Consider the following 19,329-nt stretch of genomic DNA (forward strand, 5'->3'; position numbering starts at 1 on the left):
TGCCTAGAAACTTGATTAGAATCTTGCCTACTTTTGAGTGTGCCTACACCATATGGAAATTTTTGAGGAATGCTTTCCAAATTATTCCTTGAAAAATCTAGATGAGATTCTCTATAAGTCTATCGCCTTGAGTAAGATGAATACTAGCGATCCTATGTTTGGTGATCGTCTGTTTGAACTCACCGACCTTATGCGTGCCAAAGGAGATGTTGGAATTAATGGTGATATTATTTCCGAAGCTATAAGAATTCATAAGCAAGATCATTGTCAAACTCACTCTAACGAATTACCCTCTCTAGGACTTGATCCACCACTAGACGATGTTGAACATGGATACTATGATGAGGATGATGGTAGTGACTTCGATCTTGATGATTCAATGAGACATTTTGGTCTTATGGCGAATCTTCGGGGATATGTGTTAGGAGGAAAGGAATGGGTTCTTGACAGTGGATGTACCGATCACATGACCAGAGATAAAGACATGTTTCGTGAGCTTGCTGAAAATGATAGTCCTCGAAAGTATGTCACTTTCGGTGACAACTCAAAGGGTAAGGTGGTTGGCCTCGGTAAGGTGGCCATCTCACATGATAGCTCCATACAAAATGTCATGCTCGTTGAGTCTCTTGGCTACAGCTTACTTTCAGTATCTAGACTTGCTGATTTCGGTTTAAATGTCCTATTTACTGAAGTAGATTGCCAAGTGTTTCGTCGAGACAATCATAAAATGGTCTTTACCGGTATACGTAGAGGTGATCCTTACATTGTTGATTTCTCTAAAAAGGCACAACCTAAAACTTGCTTCATTGCTAAATCCTCAAAAGGTTGGTTATGGGATAGACGACTAGGTCACGTTGGCATGAGAAACCTTGACAAGGTTATTAAAGGAAATCATAACCTTGGAGTTAACGATGTCATATTTGATAAGGATAGACTGTGCAGTGCTTGTCAGGCAGGTAAACAGGTTGGAGGAAGGCATCCCGTGAAGAACATCATGACCACAAGGAGGCCACTCAAGCTTCTTCATATGGATCTCTTTGGCCCCAACGCTTACAAAAGTCTTGATGGAAATTCTTTTGGTCTAGTTATAGTTGATGATTTTTCAAGATTTACGTGGGTGTTCTTTCTCGATGATAAATCGCAGGTCCAAAAGATCTTCAAAAACTTCGCTAGGAAGGCCCAAAACCAATTTGAAGTGAAGATCAAGAAGGTTCGCAGCGACAATGGAACGGAGTTCAAGAATGCTAATGTGGACACCTTTCTTGACGAAGAAGGGATTTCACACGAGTTCTCGGCTACATACACACCTCAACAAAATGGAGTTGTTGAGAGGAAGAACCGGACGCTCATCGAAATGGCGAGAATGATGCTTGATGAGTACAAGACGCCGAAGAACTTTTGGGCGGAAGCGGTTGAGACGGCTTGTCATGCAACAAATCACTTGTATCTTCACAAGCTACTCGGCAAGACGGCATACGAGATCCTCATCAGTAACAAACCCCAAGTTGGATACTTTCGAGTATTTGGCTCAAAGTGCTACATTCTTGATAAGCATCGTCGTTCAAAATTTTCTCCTAAATCTCATGAAGGTTTCCTACTTGGTTATGGCTCAAACTCTCGCACTTACCGTGTCTACAACAATTTCACCCGAAAGGTTGAAGAGACGGTAGATGTGAAGTTTGATGAATCTAATGGCTCGCAAGTAGAGCAATTGCCAATTGATAGACAAAGACCCTTCGGAAGCAATCCAAGACTTGTCTATTGGCAAGGTCCGTCCAACGGAGGTGAAGGAGAGTACCTCGTCTGTCCAAGTGGAAGCTTCTACTTCACGACAAGGTGAACCAAGAGTTGATACGGAAGCATCCACAAGTGGAACACACCAAGATGAAGAAAACGAGGAAGAACATCACGAACATCAACAACCTCCTTCTCCACCACGACAAGAGAACAACGACGCCAACAATGAAGAAGATCAAGAAGAATAAGAACAAGATGAAGAAGATGTTCAACCGAAATCCAAGCAAAAGCTTTCACGAGTTCGAGCAAGAATTGCTAAAGACCATCCCGTCGAGCAAATCTACAATGATATTCAAACCGGGAGAATCACTCGCTCTAAAACTCGTTTAGCTAACTTTTGTGAAAACTATTCTTTCATCTCTAGCATTGAACCTATGAAGGTTGAAGAAGCATTGGAAGATCCGGATTGGATAAATGCTATGCATGAAGAGCTACACAACTTTGAGAGAAACCAAGTTTGGACATTGGTTGAGAAGCCCGACAACAACCATAACATCATTGGTACCAAATGGGTGTTTCGCAACTAGCAAGATGAAGATGGACAAGTAGTTCGCAACAAAGCACGTCTCGTCGCCCAAGGCTACACACAAGTCGAAGGTATGGACTATGGTGAGACTTATGCTCCCGTTGCTAGACTTGAGTCCATTCGCATCTTACTTGCCTATGCTAATCACCATAATATCACCTTGTACCAAATGGACATTAAAAGTTCTTTTCTAAATGGTGAAATAGAGGAGGAAGTTTATGTTAAACAACCTCCCGGCTTTGTCAATCCTAAGAAACCAAATCATGTTTACAAACTTCACAAAGCTCTTTATGGTCTTAAAAAAGCTCCTAGAGCTTGGTATAAATGCTTGACCAAGTTCCTTATTGAAAAAGGCTTTGAAATTGGGAAAATTGATTCCACACTTTTTACTAAAAGGGTTAATGGAGAATTATTTGTATGCCAAATTTATGTTGATGATATCATATTTGGATCAACTAACCCTCATTTTAGTGAAAAGTTTGGAAAGCTAATGTCGGAGAAGTTTGACATGTCAATGATGAGTGAACTCAAATTCTTTCTTGGGTTGCAAATCAAGCAAACTAAGGAAGGTACTTTTGTGTCTCAAATGAAGTAAACTAAGGACTTATTCAAGAAGTTCAATATGCAAGAATGCAAAGGTATGTCTACACCCATGCCTACTAGTGGACATCTTGATTTGACCAAAGATGGTAAACCCGTGGACCAAAAGGTTTATCGCTCTATGATTGGTTCATTGTTATACCTATGTGCTTCACGTCCCGATATTATGCTAAGTGTGTGCATGTGTGCAAGATATCAAGCTGCTCCTAAAGAATGTCATCTTAAGGCCGTAAAAAGGATAGTGAGATACTTAATTCACACACCAAATTTTGGCATTTGGTATCCTAAGAGGGCCTCTTTCAATCTTGTTGGCTACTCCGACTCGGACTATGCCGGAGACAAGGTTGATAGAAAGTCCACTTCGGGTACTTGTCAATTTCTTGGTAGATCTCTTGTGTCTTGGTCGTCCAAGAAACAAAACTCGGTATCCTTATCTACCGCCGAAGCGGAGTACATTGCCGCTGGTTCATGTTGTGCTCAATTACTTTGGATGACCCAAACTCTTAAAGATTATGGGATATACGTGAGACATGTTCCATTGCTTTGTGACAATGAAAGTGCTATCAAAATTGGTCATAATCCCGTACAACATTCTCGAACTAAGCATATTGAAGTTCGTCATCATTTCATTCGAGATCATGTTGCTAAGGGTGACATTAATCTTAAGCATGTTCGCACCGAAAAGCAATTAGCGGATATATTCACTAAACCCCTTGATGAGAAAGTGTTTTGCAGGTTGAGAGGAGAATTGAACATCATTGATGCCTCAAACTTGGAGTAGAAACTCCATTGGATACATGCAAGACATGAGCTTATGACTAATCCATGATATCTCTCTTATGATGAATATATTATTGGATATATTTGCATCTTGCATGTTATCTAATCCATGTAGGTACTTGGTTAAATCATATTCCATGAGATTGTAAACCACTCACATCTTGAGCAATCTCTACATCACCAAGTCACTACACTATGGTGGTTGAAGTCAAGGAAGCACGGAATCTTTCAAACATATCCTTTGACAATCTCGATGATTGAGCTTCATGATTAAATTCTCTTTTACACAAGTGCTACTACTTGCAAGGACTAACCCATGTAGGTAGATGGACTTAAATTCCAAGTGGTGCTCCCAACTCTTGATGAGCTACATCAACCTTGAGCAACCCACACAAGTTCAACTACATGGTCAACACCACCAACCAAGGTATGTCATTCCATCTTAGAGAAGCTTTACTCCGAGACATGAGCTAAAGCAACTCGACAAGATGTTAATACATCAAAATGCTTAAACGAAAAATGGTAACCCCATTGTGAGCTTAAACGATGAGTATGACCCATGATCAAGTGATCTCACTTGACTCATAAGTCATTATACTCTAACATAGGTGACTTTTTCACCGACCATCTCTAGATGAAATTCTCTCGTGTTCTTGTCTGTGTTTTTGCATTTGTCTCATGCATAATTGCTTTCCCTTTCAAAAAAAACTTCATCTAGATTTCTTTCTTTCTTTCGTTCTTTCTTTTCAGTTGCTCTGCATTTCCTGCGTCCAATTCATTGCATATCCTTCAGTTAATTCCTTGCAAATCTTTGTGAGATCTTACTAGTCTAGTGAGCTGAGGTGACCCGTGTTTTCTCTGTGATGAACTCGGTTTCACCGATTTGTTGCTTTTGGTCCAGCCGAATCCACTCGGTACAACCGAAGCATACCACTCGGTGCCACCGATTTCACAACAGGAAAAATAGTTTGCCACTTATTCTATGTTTCTTCTGATCCAGCTCCACTCAATGAATCTTGTCCTCTACAAGCATCACAATTTTATCCAGTGCTTTGTGATGTGACTCAAGGACCGAACCCATCCACAACAACTTCCAGAAGACCCTTCTTGGAAATTGATGTCAAAGGGGGAGAGAGAGATCACATCAAAGCTTATCACTTCCAAAAGGGAGAGAATATTAAGGGGGAGAAAGAGATCTCCAGTGGGAGAGAATACTCAAGTATAAAGTATTTCTCAAGGATCCCAGATGCTTGATGTTCAAGAGGCGAGATGCCACATGTATTTTTGGGGGAAAGACATGTTCATATGTGCTTATTTGCTTTAAGCTCTGTTCATCCATATCTTTCAGCTCTGATTTTCTGCTCTAATTTTCTGTTCCCTATCTTCTCCCAATATCCCATGCTAGATTCAGGGGGAGCAAGACACCTAAGGGAAGGAAATCATTTAAATTCATTGCATATCTTTATTCTTGGGGACATGTCTAATCCAATGTGGTACTTAGTGTTGGAAATATGCCCTAGAGGCAATAATAAATTGGTTATTATTATATTTCCTTGTTCATGATAATCGTTTATTATCCATGCTATAATTGTATTGATAGGAAACTCAGATACATGTGTGGATACATAGACAACACAATGTCCCTAGTAAGCCTCTAGTTGACTAGCTCGTTGATCAATAGATGGTTACGGTTTCCTAACCATGGACATTGAATGTCGTTGATAACGGGATCACATCATTAGGAGAATGATGTGATGGACAAGACCCAATCCTAAGCCTAGCACAAAGATCGTACAGTTCGTATGCTAAAGCTTTTCTAATGTCAAGTATCATTTCCTTAGACCATGAGATTGTGCAACTCCCGGATACCGTAGGAGTGCTTTGGGTGTATCAAACGTCACAACGTAACTGGGTGACTATAAAGGTGCATTACAGGTATCTCCGAAAGTGTCTGTTGGGTTGGCACGAATCGAGACTGGGATTTGTCACTCCGTGTAAGCGGAGAGGTATCTCTGGGCCCACTCGGTAGGACATCATCATATGCGCAATGTGACCAAGGAGTTGATCACGGGATGATGTGTTACGGAACGAGTAAAGAGACTTGCCGGTAACGAGATTGAATAAGGTATAAGGATACCGACGATCGAATCTCGGGCAAGTAACATACCGCTAGACAAAGGGAATTGTATACGGGATTGATTAAGTCCTTGACATCGTGGTTCATCCGATGAGATCATCGTGGAACATGTGGGAGCCATCATGGGTATCCAGATCCCGCTGTTGGTTATTGACCGGAGAACGTCTCGGTCATGTCTGCATGTCTCCCGAACCCGTAGGGTCTACACACTTAAGGTTCGGTGACGCTAGGGTTATGAAGATATGTGTATGCAGTAACCCGAATGTTGTTCGGAGTCCCGGATGAGATCCCGGACGTCACGAGGAGTTCCGGAATGGTCCGGAGGTAAAGAATTATATATAGGAAGTGCTGTTTCGGCCATCGGGACAAGTTTCGGGGTTATCGGTATTGTACCGGGACCACCGGAAGGGTCCCGGGGGCCCACCGGGTGGGGCCACCTATCCCGGAGGGTCCCATGGGCTGAAGTGGGAAGGGATCCAGCCCAAAGTGGGCTGGGGCACCAGCCCCAAGAGGCCCATGCGCCAAGAGATGGGAAAAAGAGGAGAGTCCTAAAAGGGGAAGGCACCTCCGAGGTGCCTTGGGGAGGATGGACTCCTCCCCACCCTTGGCCGCACCCTTCCTTGGAGGAAGGGGCAAGGGCTGCGCCTCCCCCTCTCCCTTGGCCCTATATATAGTGGGGAAAAAGGAGGAGCAAACCAATCTAAGGCCTGGCGCCTCCCTCTCTCCCCGTTACGTCTCTCTCTCGTAGTATAGGCAAAGCCCTGCTACTGTGACGCCCTGCATCCACCACCACGCCGTCGTGCTGCTGAATCTTCATCAACCTCTCCCTCTCTCCTTGCTGGATCAAGGCGTGGGAGACGTCATCGGGCTGTACGTGTGTTGAACGCGGAGGTGCCGTCCGTTCGGCACTTGATCATCGGTGATTTGAATCACAACGAGTACGACTCCATCAACCCCGTTCACTTGAACGCTTCCGCTTAGCGATCTACAAGGGTATGTAGATGCACTCTCCTTCCCCTCGTTGCTAGTCTCTCCATAGATAGATCTTGGTGATACGTAGGAAAATTTTGAATTTCTGCTACGTTCCCCAATAGTGGCATCATGAGCTAGGTCTATTGCGTAGATTCTATGCACGAGTAGAACACAAAGTAGTTGTTGGCGTTGATTTTGTTCAATATGCTTGCCGTTACTAGTCTTATCTTGATTCGGCGGCATCGTGGGATGAAGCGGCCCGGACCAACCTTACACGTACTCTTACGTGAGACCGGTTCCACCGACAAACATGCACTAGTTGCATAAGGTGGCTGGCGGGTGTCTGTCTCTCCCACTTTAGTCGGATCGGATTCGATGAAAAGGGTCCTTATGAAGGGTAAATAGCAATTGGCATATCACGTTGTGGTCTTTGCATAGGTAAGAAACGTTCTTGCTAGAAACCCATAGCAGCCACGTAAAACATGCAAACAACAATTAGAGGACGTCTAACTTGTTTTTGCAGGGTATGCTATGTGATGTGATATGGCCAAAAGGATGTGATGAATGTTATATGTAATGTATGAGATTGATCATGTTCTTGTCAAGGGAATCACGACTTGCATGTCGATGACGAGACAACTTCAAGAAGACACGATGATGGAGATCATGATGATGGAGATCATGGTGTCATACCGGTGACAAGATGATCATGGAGCCCCAAGATGGAGATCAAAGGAGCTATATGATATTGGCCATATCATGTCACTATTATTTGATTGCATATGATGTTTATCATATTTATACATCTTATTTGCTTAGTACGACGGTAGTAAATAAGATGATCCCTCATTAAAATTTCAAGAAGTGTTCTCCCCTAACTGTGCACCGTTGCTACAGTTCGTCGCTTCGAAGCACCACGTGTTAATCGGGTGTGACAGATCCTTTCGTTCACATACAACGGGTGTAAGAAGTTTTACACATGCAAACACTTAGGGTTAACTTGACGAGCCTAGCATGTGAAGACATGGCCTCGGAACACAGACACCGAAAGGTCGAGCATGAGTCGTATAGAAGATACGATCAACATGAAGATGTTCACCGACGTTGACTAGTCCGTCTCACGTGTTAATCGGACACGGCCTAGTTCACTCGGATCATGTAATCGCTTAGATGACTAGAGGGATTGCTATCTAAGTGGGAGTTCATAAGATGAACTTAATTATCCTGAACATAGTCAAAAAGGATTTTGCAAATTATGTCATAGCTCGCGTTTCAGTTCTACTGTTTAGATATGTTCCTAGAGAAAAATTAGTTGAAAGTTGATAGTAGCAATTATGCGGACTAGGTCCGTAAACTGAGGATTGTCCTCATTGCTTCATAGAAGGCTTATGTCCTTAATGCACCGCTCAGTGTGCTGAACCTCGAACGTTGTCTGTGGATGTTGCGAACATCTGACATACACGTTTTGATAACTACGTGATAGTTCAGTTAAACGGTTTAGAGTTGAGGCACCACAGACGTTTTTTGAAACGTCACGAAACATATGAGATGTTTTGAGGGCTGAAATTGGGATTTCAAGCTCGTGCCCACGTCAAGAGGTATAAGACCTCCGACGATTTTCTTAGCCTGCAAACTAAGGAGAAGAGCTCAATTGTTGAGCTTGTGCTCAGATTGTCTGAATACAACAATCATTTGAATCGAGTGGGAGTTAATCTTCCAGATAAGATAGTGATGTTTCTCCGAAGTCATTACCACCAAGCTGCTAGAGCTTCGTGATGAACTATAATATATCAGGGACATATATGATGATCCTTGAGATATTCGCGATGTTTGACACCACAAAAGTAGAAATCAAGAAGGAGCATCAATTGTTGATGGTTGGTGAAACCACTAGTTTCAAGAAGGGCAAGGGCAAGAAGGGATACTTCATGAAACAGCAATTCAGCTGCTGCTCTAGTGAAGAAACCCAAGGTTGAACCCAAACCCGAGACTAAGTGCTTCTGTAATAAGGGGAACAAACCACTGGAGCAGAATTACCCTAGATACTTGGTAGATGAGAAGGCTGGCAAGGTCGATAGAAGTATATTGGATATACATTGTGTTGATGTGTACTTTACTAGTACTCCTAGTAGCACCAGGGTATTAGATACCGGTTCGGTTGCTAAGTGTTAGTAACTCGAAATAAAAGCTACGGAATAAACGGAGACTAGCTAAAGGTGAGATGACGATATGTGTTGGAAGTATTTCCAAGGTTAATCAAATATCGTACGCTCCCTCTATCATCGAGATTGGTGTTTGCGTTGAGCATAGACATGATTGGATTATGTCTATCGCAATACGGTTATTCATTTAAGGAGAATAATGGTTACTCTGTTTATTTGAATAATACCTTCGATGGTCTTACACCTGAAATGAATGGTTTATTGAATCTCGATTGTAGTGATACACATGTTCATGCCAAAAGATAGTAATGATAGTACCACCTACTTGTGGCACTGCCACGTAAGTCATATCGGTATAAAATGCATGAAGAAGCTCCATGTTGATGGATCTTTGGGCTCACTTATTTTTGAAAAGTTTGAGACATGCGAACCATGTCTATTGGTGTATGTGCATGAAGAAACTCCATGCAAATGGACCGTTTTGTACTCGCTTGATTTTGAATCACTTGAGACATGCAAATCATACCACATGGGCAAGATGACTGAAAGCCTCGTTTCAGTAAAATGGAACAAGAAAGCAAATTGTTGGAAATAATACATTTTGATGTGTGCAGTCCAATGAGTGCTGAGGCATGTAGTGGATATCGTTATGTTCTTTCTTCACAGATGATTTGAGTAGATGTTGAGTACATTTACTTGATGAATCACGAGTCTGAATTATTGAAAGGTTCAAGTAATTTCAGAGTGAAGTTAAAAGATCGTCGTGAAAAGAGGATAAAAGATCTATGATATGATCATAGAGATGAATATCTGAATTGCGAGTTTGGCACAGAATTAAGACATTGTGGAAATTGCTTCACAACTAATACAGCCTGGAACACCATAGTGTGATGGTGTGTCCGAACATCATAACATCACCCTATTTGATATGATGCATACCATGATGTCTCTTATCGAATTACCACAATAGTTTATGGGTTAGGCATTAGAGACAACCACATTCACTTTAAATAGGGAACCATGTAATTCCGATGATATGACACCGTATGAACTATGGTTTAGAGAAACCTAAGCTGTCATTTCTTAGAAGTTTGGGGCTGCAACACTTATGTGAAAAAGTTTCAGGCTGATAAGCTCGAACCCAAAGCGGATAAATGCATCTTCATAGGACACCCAAAACAGTTGGGTATATCTCCTGTCTCAGATTCGAAAGAAATAAGGGATTGTTTCTAGAATCGGGTCCTTTCTCGAGGAAAAGTTTCTCTTGAAAGAATTGAGTAGGAGGATGGTGGAGACTTGATGAGGTTATTAAACCGTTACTTCAACTAGTGTATAGCAGGGCACAAAGAGTTGTTCCTGTGGCACCTACACCAATTGAAGTGGAAGCTTATGATATTGATCATGAGACTTCGGATCAAGTCACTCCCAAACCTCGTGGGATGACAAGGATACGTACTACTTCAGAGTGGTACGTAATCCTGTCTTGGAAGTCATGTTGCTAGACAACAATGAACCTACGAGCTATGGAGAAGCGATGGTGGGCCTGGATTCCGATAAATGGCTTCAGGCCATATAATCCGAGAGAGGATCCATGTATGAAAAACAAAGTGTAGACTTTGGAAGAACTACTTGATGGTCGTAAGGCTGTTGAGTGTAGATGGATTTTAAAAGGAAGACAGACAATGATGGTAAATGTCACCATTAAGAAAGCTCGACTTGTCGTTAAGATGTTTTCCGACAAGTTCAAGGAGTTGACTATGATGAGACTTTCTCACTCGTAGCGATGCTAAGAGTCTGTTGGAATTATATTAGCGATTACTGCATTATTTATGAAATCTTGCAGATAGGATGTCAAAAAAAACATTGTTTCCTCGACGATTTTTTTGAGGAAAGGTTGTATGTGATACAACCGGATGGTTTCGTCAATCCTAAAAGATGCTAATAAGTATGCAAAGCTCCAGCAATCCTTCTGAGGACTGGAGTAAGCATCTCGGAGTTGGAATGTATGCTTTGATGAGATGATCAAAGATTTTGGGTGTATACAAAGTTTATGAGAAACTGGTATTTCCAAAGAAGTGAGTGGGAGCACTGTAGAATTTCTGATTAGTATATGTTGTTGACATATTGTTGATCAGAAATGACGTAGAATTTCTGGAAAGCATATAGGGTTATTTGGAAAGTGTTTTTCAATGGAAAGCCTGGATTAAGCTACTTGAGCATTGAGAATCAAGATCTATAAGGATAGATCAAAACGCTTAATAGTACTTTCAAATGAGCACATGCCTTGACGTGATCTTGAAGGTGTTCAAGATGGATCAGTCAAAGAAGGAGTTCTTGCCTGAGTTGTAAGGTATGAAGTTAAGACTTAAAGCTCGACCGCGGCAGAATAGAGAGAAAGGACGAAGGTCGTCCCCTATGCTTAAGACATAGGCTCTACAGTATGCTATGCTGTGTACCGCACCTGAAGTGTGCCTTGCCATGAGTCAGTCAAGGGGTACCAGAGTGATTCAAGAATGGATCACAGGACATCGGTCAAAGTTATCCTTAGTGACTAGTGGACTAAGGAAGTTTCTCGGTTATGGAGGTGGTAAAAAGAGTTCGTCGTAAAGGGTTACGTCGATGCAAGCTTAACACCTATCCAGATAGCTCTGAGTAGAGATACCGGATGCATATAATGGAGCAACAATTTAGAATAGCTCTAAGTAGAACAGTTATTTGGAATAGCTCCAAATAGAGCGTGGTAGCTACATCTAGGAGATGACATAGAGATTTGTAAAGCACACACGGATCTGAAAGGTTCGGACCCGTTGACTAAAACCTCTCTCACAAGCAACATGATCAAACCTAAAACTCATTGAGTGTTAATCACATAGTGATGTGAACTAGACTACTGACTCTAGTAAACTCTTGGGTGTTAGTCACATGGCGATGTGACCTGTGAGTGTTAGTCACATGGCGATGTGAACTAGATTATTGACTCTAGTGCAAGTGGGAGACTGTTGGAAATATGCCCTAGAGGCAATAATAAATTGGTTATTATTATATTTCCTTGTTCATGATAATCGTTTATTATCCATGCTATAATTGTATTGATAGGAAACTCAGATACATGTGTGGATACATAGACAACACAATGTCCCTAGTAAGCCTCTAGTTGACTAGCTCGTTGATCAATAGATGGTTACGGTTTCCTAACCATGGACATTGAATGTCGTTGATAACGGGATCACATCATTAGGAGAATGATGTGATGGACAAGACCCAATCCTAAGCCTAGCACAAAGATCGTACAGTTCGTATGCTAAAGCTTTTCTAATGTCAAGTATCATTTCCTTAGACCATGAGATTGTGCAACTCCCGGATACCGTAGGAGTGCTTTGGGTGTATCAAACGTCACAACGTAACTGGGTGACTATAAAGGTGCATTACAGGTATCTCCGAAAGTGTCTGTTGGGTTGGCACGAATCGAGACTGGGATTTGTCACTCCGTGTAAGCGGAGAGGTATCTCTGGGCCCACTCGGTAGGACATCATCATATGCGCAATGTGACCAAGGAGTTGATCACGGGATGATGTGTTACGGAACGAGTAAAGAGACTTGCCGGTAACGAGATTGAATAAGGTATAAGGATACCGACGATCGAATCTCGGGCAAGTAACATACCGCTAGACAAAGGGAATTGTATACGGGATTGATTAAGTCCTTGACATCGTGGTTCATCCGATGAGATCATCGTGGAACATGTGGGAGCCATCATGGGTATCCAGATCCCGCTGTTGGTTATTGACCGGAGAACGTCTCGGTCATGTTTGCATGTCTCCCGAACCCGTAGGGTCTACACACTTAAGGTTCGGTGACGCTAGGGTTATGAAGATATGTGTATGCAGTAACCCGAATGTTGTTCGGAGTCCCGGATGAGATCCCGGACGTCACGAGGAGTTCCGGAATGGTCCGGAGGTAAAGAATTATATATAGGAAGTGCTGTTTCGGCCATCGGGACAAGTTTCGGGGTTTATCGGTATTGTACCGGGACCACCGGAAGGGTCCCGGGGGCCCACCGGGTGGGGCCACCTATCCCGGAGGGTCCCATGGGCTGAAGTGGGAAGGGATCCAGCCCAAAGTGGGCTGGGGCACCAGCCCCAAGAGGCCCATGCGCCAAGAGATGGGAAAAAGAGGAGAGTCCTAAAAGGGGAAGGCACCTCCGAGGTGCCTTGGGGAGGATGGACTCCTCCCCACCCTTGGCCGCACCCTTCCTTGGAGGAAGGGGCAAGGGCTGCGCCTCCCCCTCTCCCTTGGCCCTATATATAGTGGGGAAAAGGGAGGAGCAAACCAATCTAAGGCCTGGCGCCTCCCTCTCTCCCCGTTACGTCTCTCTCTCGTAGTATAGGCAAAGCCCTGCTACTGTGACGCCCTGCATCCACCACCACGCCGTCGTGCTGCTGAATCTTCATCAACCTCTCCCTCTCTCCTTGCTGGATCAAGGCATGGGAGACGTCATCGGGCTGTACGTGTGTTGAACGCGGAGGTGCCGTCCGTTCGGCACTTGATCATCGGTGATTTGAATCACGACGAGTACGACTCCATCAACCCCGTTCACTTGAACGCTTCCGCTTAGCAATCTACAAGGGTATGTAGATGCACTCTCCTTCCCCTCGTTGCTCGTCTCTCCATAGATAGATCTTGGTGATACGTAGGAAAATTTTGAATTTCTGCTACGTTCCCCAACACTTAGTACTCACTTTCTACATGTCATCCCAGTCTTGGTATTCTTGTGGTTTCTTTTGTTTGCTCTAGCTAGTAGGTGTACCTGTGTTATCTAACCTTGTTTGTGCAGGTTCATTCCATCCTAAGCCAACTCAAGACTACAAGGTAAGTATATGCATCACAATCATGTGTATGAGGAATTCTTGCTAATGTACATACTGTTTGCAAGAAGGACTCATGAGCATGAAGGTATTTTCCTTAATAATCTTTTGCTCTGATGCATATGGCCAAGATACATGTAACACATTGCCTACTCTATCATGGTTATGCTCTCATATGCTTCTATATTCCATATTTACATGATTGCATACATGTAGGGGGAGCCTATGCTTGTTACATGTCTTTCCGAAGCTTTACTTGCTACTCTTTATATCTTTATCTAAAGCTTTGATGTATGTTGCCATCAATTACCAAAAAGGGGGAGATTGAAAGCACAAGTGCTCCCTAGGTGGTTTTGGTAATTAATGTCAACATATCTCTTGTTGGACTAACACTTTTATCTAGTATGTTTCAGATGAGTTCAACAATGGAGTGGCATGGACTAAAGGATGTGGGAACTCCTTCAAGATGCTAAGGACAAAGGATTGACTCAAGCTCAAAAGCTCAAGACTCTTCATTTTATATTTTAGTGATCCAAGATCACATTGAGTCTATAGGAAAAGCCAATACTATCAAGGAGGGATGAGGTGTTGCTTAATGAGCCTCTTGCTTCATGTGCTTAGTGATATGCTCCAAAACCCTCAACTACTTTCCCACTTCCACTCATATGACCTAAACCTAAAGTCAAACTCGGCCCTACCGATTCTTTCTATCCGGTGCCACCGAGTTCAAATGTCATAGCCACTGCCACAAACCCTAGGCAAATCGGTTTCACCGATAGGGATCTCGGTCTCACCGAGATGGGATTGTAATCTCTCTGTGTATGTCCATTACCAAAATCGGTCTCACCGAGTTTGTGCAACCGGTACTACCGAGATTACAATGCAAACTTTCTGGTTAGCTTATTACCAAAATCGGTCTCACCGAGTTTGAGTAATCGGTCTCACCGAGTTTGCCTGACCAACTCTCTGGTTAGCTAATTACCAAAATCGGTCTCACCGAGTTTGTGTAATCGGTCTCACCGAGATTACGTTATGCCCTAACCCTAACCATATCGGTCCTACCGAGATGCATGTTAGTCCCACCGAAAACCCTAACGGTCACTAGGTTTACTAAATCGGTCCGACCGAGTTTGTTGATTCGGTCCCACCGAGATTGGTAAATTGTGTGTAACGGTTAGATTTTGTGTGGAGGCTATATATACCCCTCCACCTCCTCTTCATTCGTGGAGAGAGCCATCAGAACAAACCTACACTTCCAACTTACCAGTTCTGAGAGAGAACCACCTACTCATGTGTTGAGGCCAAGACATTCCACTCCAACCACATGAATCTTGATCTCTAGCCTTCCCAAGTTGCCTTCCACTCAAATCCTCTTTCCACCAAATCCAAATCCTGTGAGAGAGAGTTGAGTTTTGGGGAGACTATCATTTGAAGCACAAGAGCAAGGAGTTCATTATCAACCACCATTTGTTACTTCTTGGAGAGTGGTGTCTCCTAGATTGGCTAGGTGTCACTTGGGAGCCTCCGACAAGATTGTGGAGTTGAACCAAGGAGTTTGTAAGGGCAAGGAGATCGCCTACTTCGTGAAGATCTACCGCTAGTGAGGCAAGTCCTTCGTGGGCGATGGCCATGGTGGGATAGACAAGGTTTCTTCTTCGTGGACCCTTCGTGGGTGGAGCCCTCCGTGGACTCACGCAACCGTTACCCTTCGTGGGTTGAAGTCTCCACCAACATGGATGTACGATAGCACCACCTATCGGAACCATGACAAAAACATCTGTGTCTCCAATTGCGTTTGAATCCTCCAAACCCTTCCCTTTACATTCTTGCAAGTTGCATGCTTTACTTTCCGCTGCTCATATACTCTTTGCATGCTTGCTTGTTATGTATTGTGAATGTTGAATTTGTGCCTAAACTCCACTTAAACCTAAAGAGATTAAAAACTGCAACTTTGGTACTTAGTGTCTAATCATCCCCCCTCTAGACACCTCTTCTCAAGATCCTACAGTGTGTTAGTCGATGACATGTGGGCCCAAGGCCGATGCTGTAACGATTAAAAGAGAGAGCTCAGGAGGGGAGAGACTCATGTGTACAAACCAGTTAAACTGAATTGAGCGTTGCTCAGGGGTTTAGGGTTCCTCATCTATCCCTGTCGTATCCTGTCTGTGATCTCTGTGATTGTCTCACGTCGCCGGAGATCGTCAGCGGCCAAGGGTCCATTACACTGAGGAGCCCGCGGGAGCTGATATCCGGGGGGGGGGTGCAGCATGGCGATGGGCACGTTGAGCGGAGCCTCGCCGGGTGGCAAAGAACGGTGGAAGGAGGAGGTGGGGGTGGGGAGCGCAGTGGCAAAAGAGGTAAAATTGGCTCCTGTCTCCTCCTCTTGTTTTCTGTTTTCTGGCAGGCCCGCTTGAGTTTGGTCAAACCTGAGGGGGGTAGTTGGCGAGGGAGGCCCACCTAGCAGAAGGAGGAGGAGGAGGTGGACTGGAGAACTCTGGAGATCTTTTCCCCATTGACAGACGCATGCCTCTTTCCGTCGGTTGGTTGGTTGGGCGTAAAAGCAATGGAAGAAATAACTTAACTGACTAAGAAGATGTAAAAAGGATTGTCACGTTTGAATAATTGTGCTTTTGGTTCAAGCTTCCAGTGGATTCTAATTGTGCTTTTCAGTGGAACCGTGCATGACATTGACATCTAGCTAGGGGACTGGACTGGGGAGGGAGGGGCGGCGCGTCAACGTTTGCATGATTAGGCGGGGCGAGCGTGAAGAATTAGATGATAGGGCAGACACTAGGCAGGGCTGCCGATCGAGAACAACTTGCCGCGACACGTTTGGCGGATCACGGTCAGGTAGTTAATTCGGCGAGGCGGCCAGCCAGGGGGATCAGGATCACGCTGCTGATCCACAAGAATTGTCAATTCAGGCATGAGAGGACCATCGTCCCTTGAGGTCGACGTCGTCTTGCAATCCTTCTTAAATCTCAGGTATAGTCTCGTTGGGGTAGTCACACTGATGGAGCGGCTCGGGGAGAGGGAGGCAAGTTATTTTTGCAGTTTGGCCCTTTTTTGGTAACGATTTTACATATGGACTTCTGGTGGAAACAATTCCAGAAATGGACCCCGAGCACGACGCTAAAGATTCTTGGCGCCGGAGTAAGATAGCACGGCGCCACAGGCCATGGCGCCGTCCCCTGCCACGTCGAATCCTCCATGTCGGGGAGGAAATTCGTATGGAAAGGACGGCGCCAAAAGTCATGGCGTCGTGGCACCTTAGCACGACGCCACAGCCCTTGCCGCCGTACCGTTGAACCTGGGCTCTACCCGGCTTGGCGCCGTGCCTTGGGATTTAAGCCCAAGCACGGCCGACCGGCCCCAAGCCACTTCTTCCTCCTTCCTCTGTTCTAACTGAACCCCCCCTCCAGATCCAGCCTACCGCGACCCCCCACGCACGGCGCGGCCCTAGAACGGACGGGCAATATGAGGGATCGGAGCCATCAATGGGGCCAGATCGGATGGGCGAGAAAGAAATGGGTACTGCAGGTAAAAGTGGTTTGGAAAACTAAAGATTTGATATGATGTCATCCAATGCGTGACAAAACATCACTTTAACGTGGTGGTGGATTCACTCATATGTCAATATCATCCAACCAAGTGCTTACTTAGTGCTCACGGAGATGAGTACCATGCTAGCTGCTTACGTGTAATGATAGATTGATATCCACATACCGTTTCTACTGCCTCAACCTGCGGTCTCCCTCAGGAATTTCAAAAACAAAACAAAAACCTCAACCAACGTTTAAGAGTTTCACAACCAAACAACCAGAAAGTAAACATAGTGTCATGGACCAATTACAAACTGTCTCCAGCGTTTAAGAGTTTCGCAACCAAGCAACCAGAAAGTACGCACTAACCAGTTTACGCATGACCAGTCAGAACGACACGACCCAAGAGAAAGCTACGAGCCCCCAGCGAGATGAGAGCACACAGGTCTGTCAAATTCTGGGAACTGACCCACCGGCCAAACTTTACAAAAAGAACTCTCTCGCAAGCACTTGGTGAAGGACAACAAGGTCTTCATACAGGAAAATGTAGTGAACGCCCTTTCACTTTGCTTCTCCAGAAGTAAAATCGTGCAGCTCAAAGTATACCTATCAACCAAGAGTAGGAAGCTAGTAAGTATCACCATGCTTTACAGATAAAATAAGTATATCATGAACTGAAAATCACAACAGCAGTACCTACAGCCACGAGTGCCACGACCATACCACATTTCACAAGAACACTAAGGTACCCCATACCCCAGAACCCCACACACATGCACACTCTATTTCTCTTGTGCTTTGGCATCCCCGAAACAATCCTAGCTTCAATCACGCATCAGTTTTCTACAGTTTCATCAACCAATGAGTTTTCTACAATTCATCAACCAAATGATAGTTCTCTCCTATTTTGGCTCTTAATATCTCAAAACTTGGAGAACAGTTGCACATAGCTAATCATATTAAGCATAGTTAACTAATTACTAAAACATAAACATTACTATTTTTAAGGCCGAGTACCAAATCATTGAGAACTAGGAAGGATTTATCCAGAGCACAAAAAAAGATCCACTCTATACTTCAACAGCTGCATTCTACAACAATCATTTCGACCATATATGTTTCATAGATATTACATGGCTGAAAGCCTGAAACCCTACTGGATCAAGTGAATGAATCAAGAAATGATCAATAGACCTAATCGGCAAAGAACCACCATAAGTTCGATCTTAAACTATACACTAGATATAATCTATTTGATGAAGGCAAAGTCTAGCAAAATGATGCAACGCATATATGCAGTTACCACCAACCTGCCAGTATTCTATCTGCGGTAAGCAGAGCATCAGAACTTATGAAGTTACTTGTGCTTAACAAAAAAGAACAGCTTGCCCTAGAAATAGGAAGAACATTAAGTTCAAGCAGAAAACAATCACAACAGGGGGATGTCCACGGGGAGCTAGGCAGCTAGCCGTTTATTTTCTGACAATATCTGACTGACAACCAGGTTTCTCACGTGTTGAATACTTTTTCGAACAGATGTTCAGAAGTGAGCAGAATCAAATCAAGTAATTGCGGTCAAAACTCTGAGACTTCTATTATATGGATTTATTTAACAAAACCAAATAGATGTAAATTATGCCAAAGCAATCAGCAGCAACAATTTCAATCAAGTAAGCCAGTTGGCAGGAAATATGCACAAAGATATTCCAAATTTATCTCTTACTTGACCTACTAAAGAATGAATGAGCGCAGATGTTCCGCATTTAATATAGCACAAAATCTCCATAGCTTCAAGTTCATAGGTTTCTTGCCATTCAAATCTAAGGCCCTGTTCAGGACGGAGGAAAACCGGAGGAAAACCGAAGGAAACTCATTCCTAAGGAATCGCTAGCTTTTAGGCTGTTCGGTACAAAGGAATCTGTCTGTGCCAATCCTCTGGAAAGGTTCT

Source organism: Triticum urartu, chromosome 7 (assembly GCF_003073215.2).
Source record: "Triticum urartu cultivar G1812 chromosome 7, Tu2.1, whole genome shotgun sequence".
In the NCBI taxonomy this organism is placed as follows: domain Eukaryota; kingdom Viridiplantae; phylum Streptophyta; class Magnoliopsida; order Poales; family Poaceae; genus Triticum; species Triticum urartu.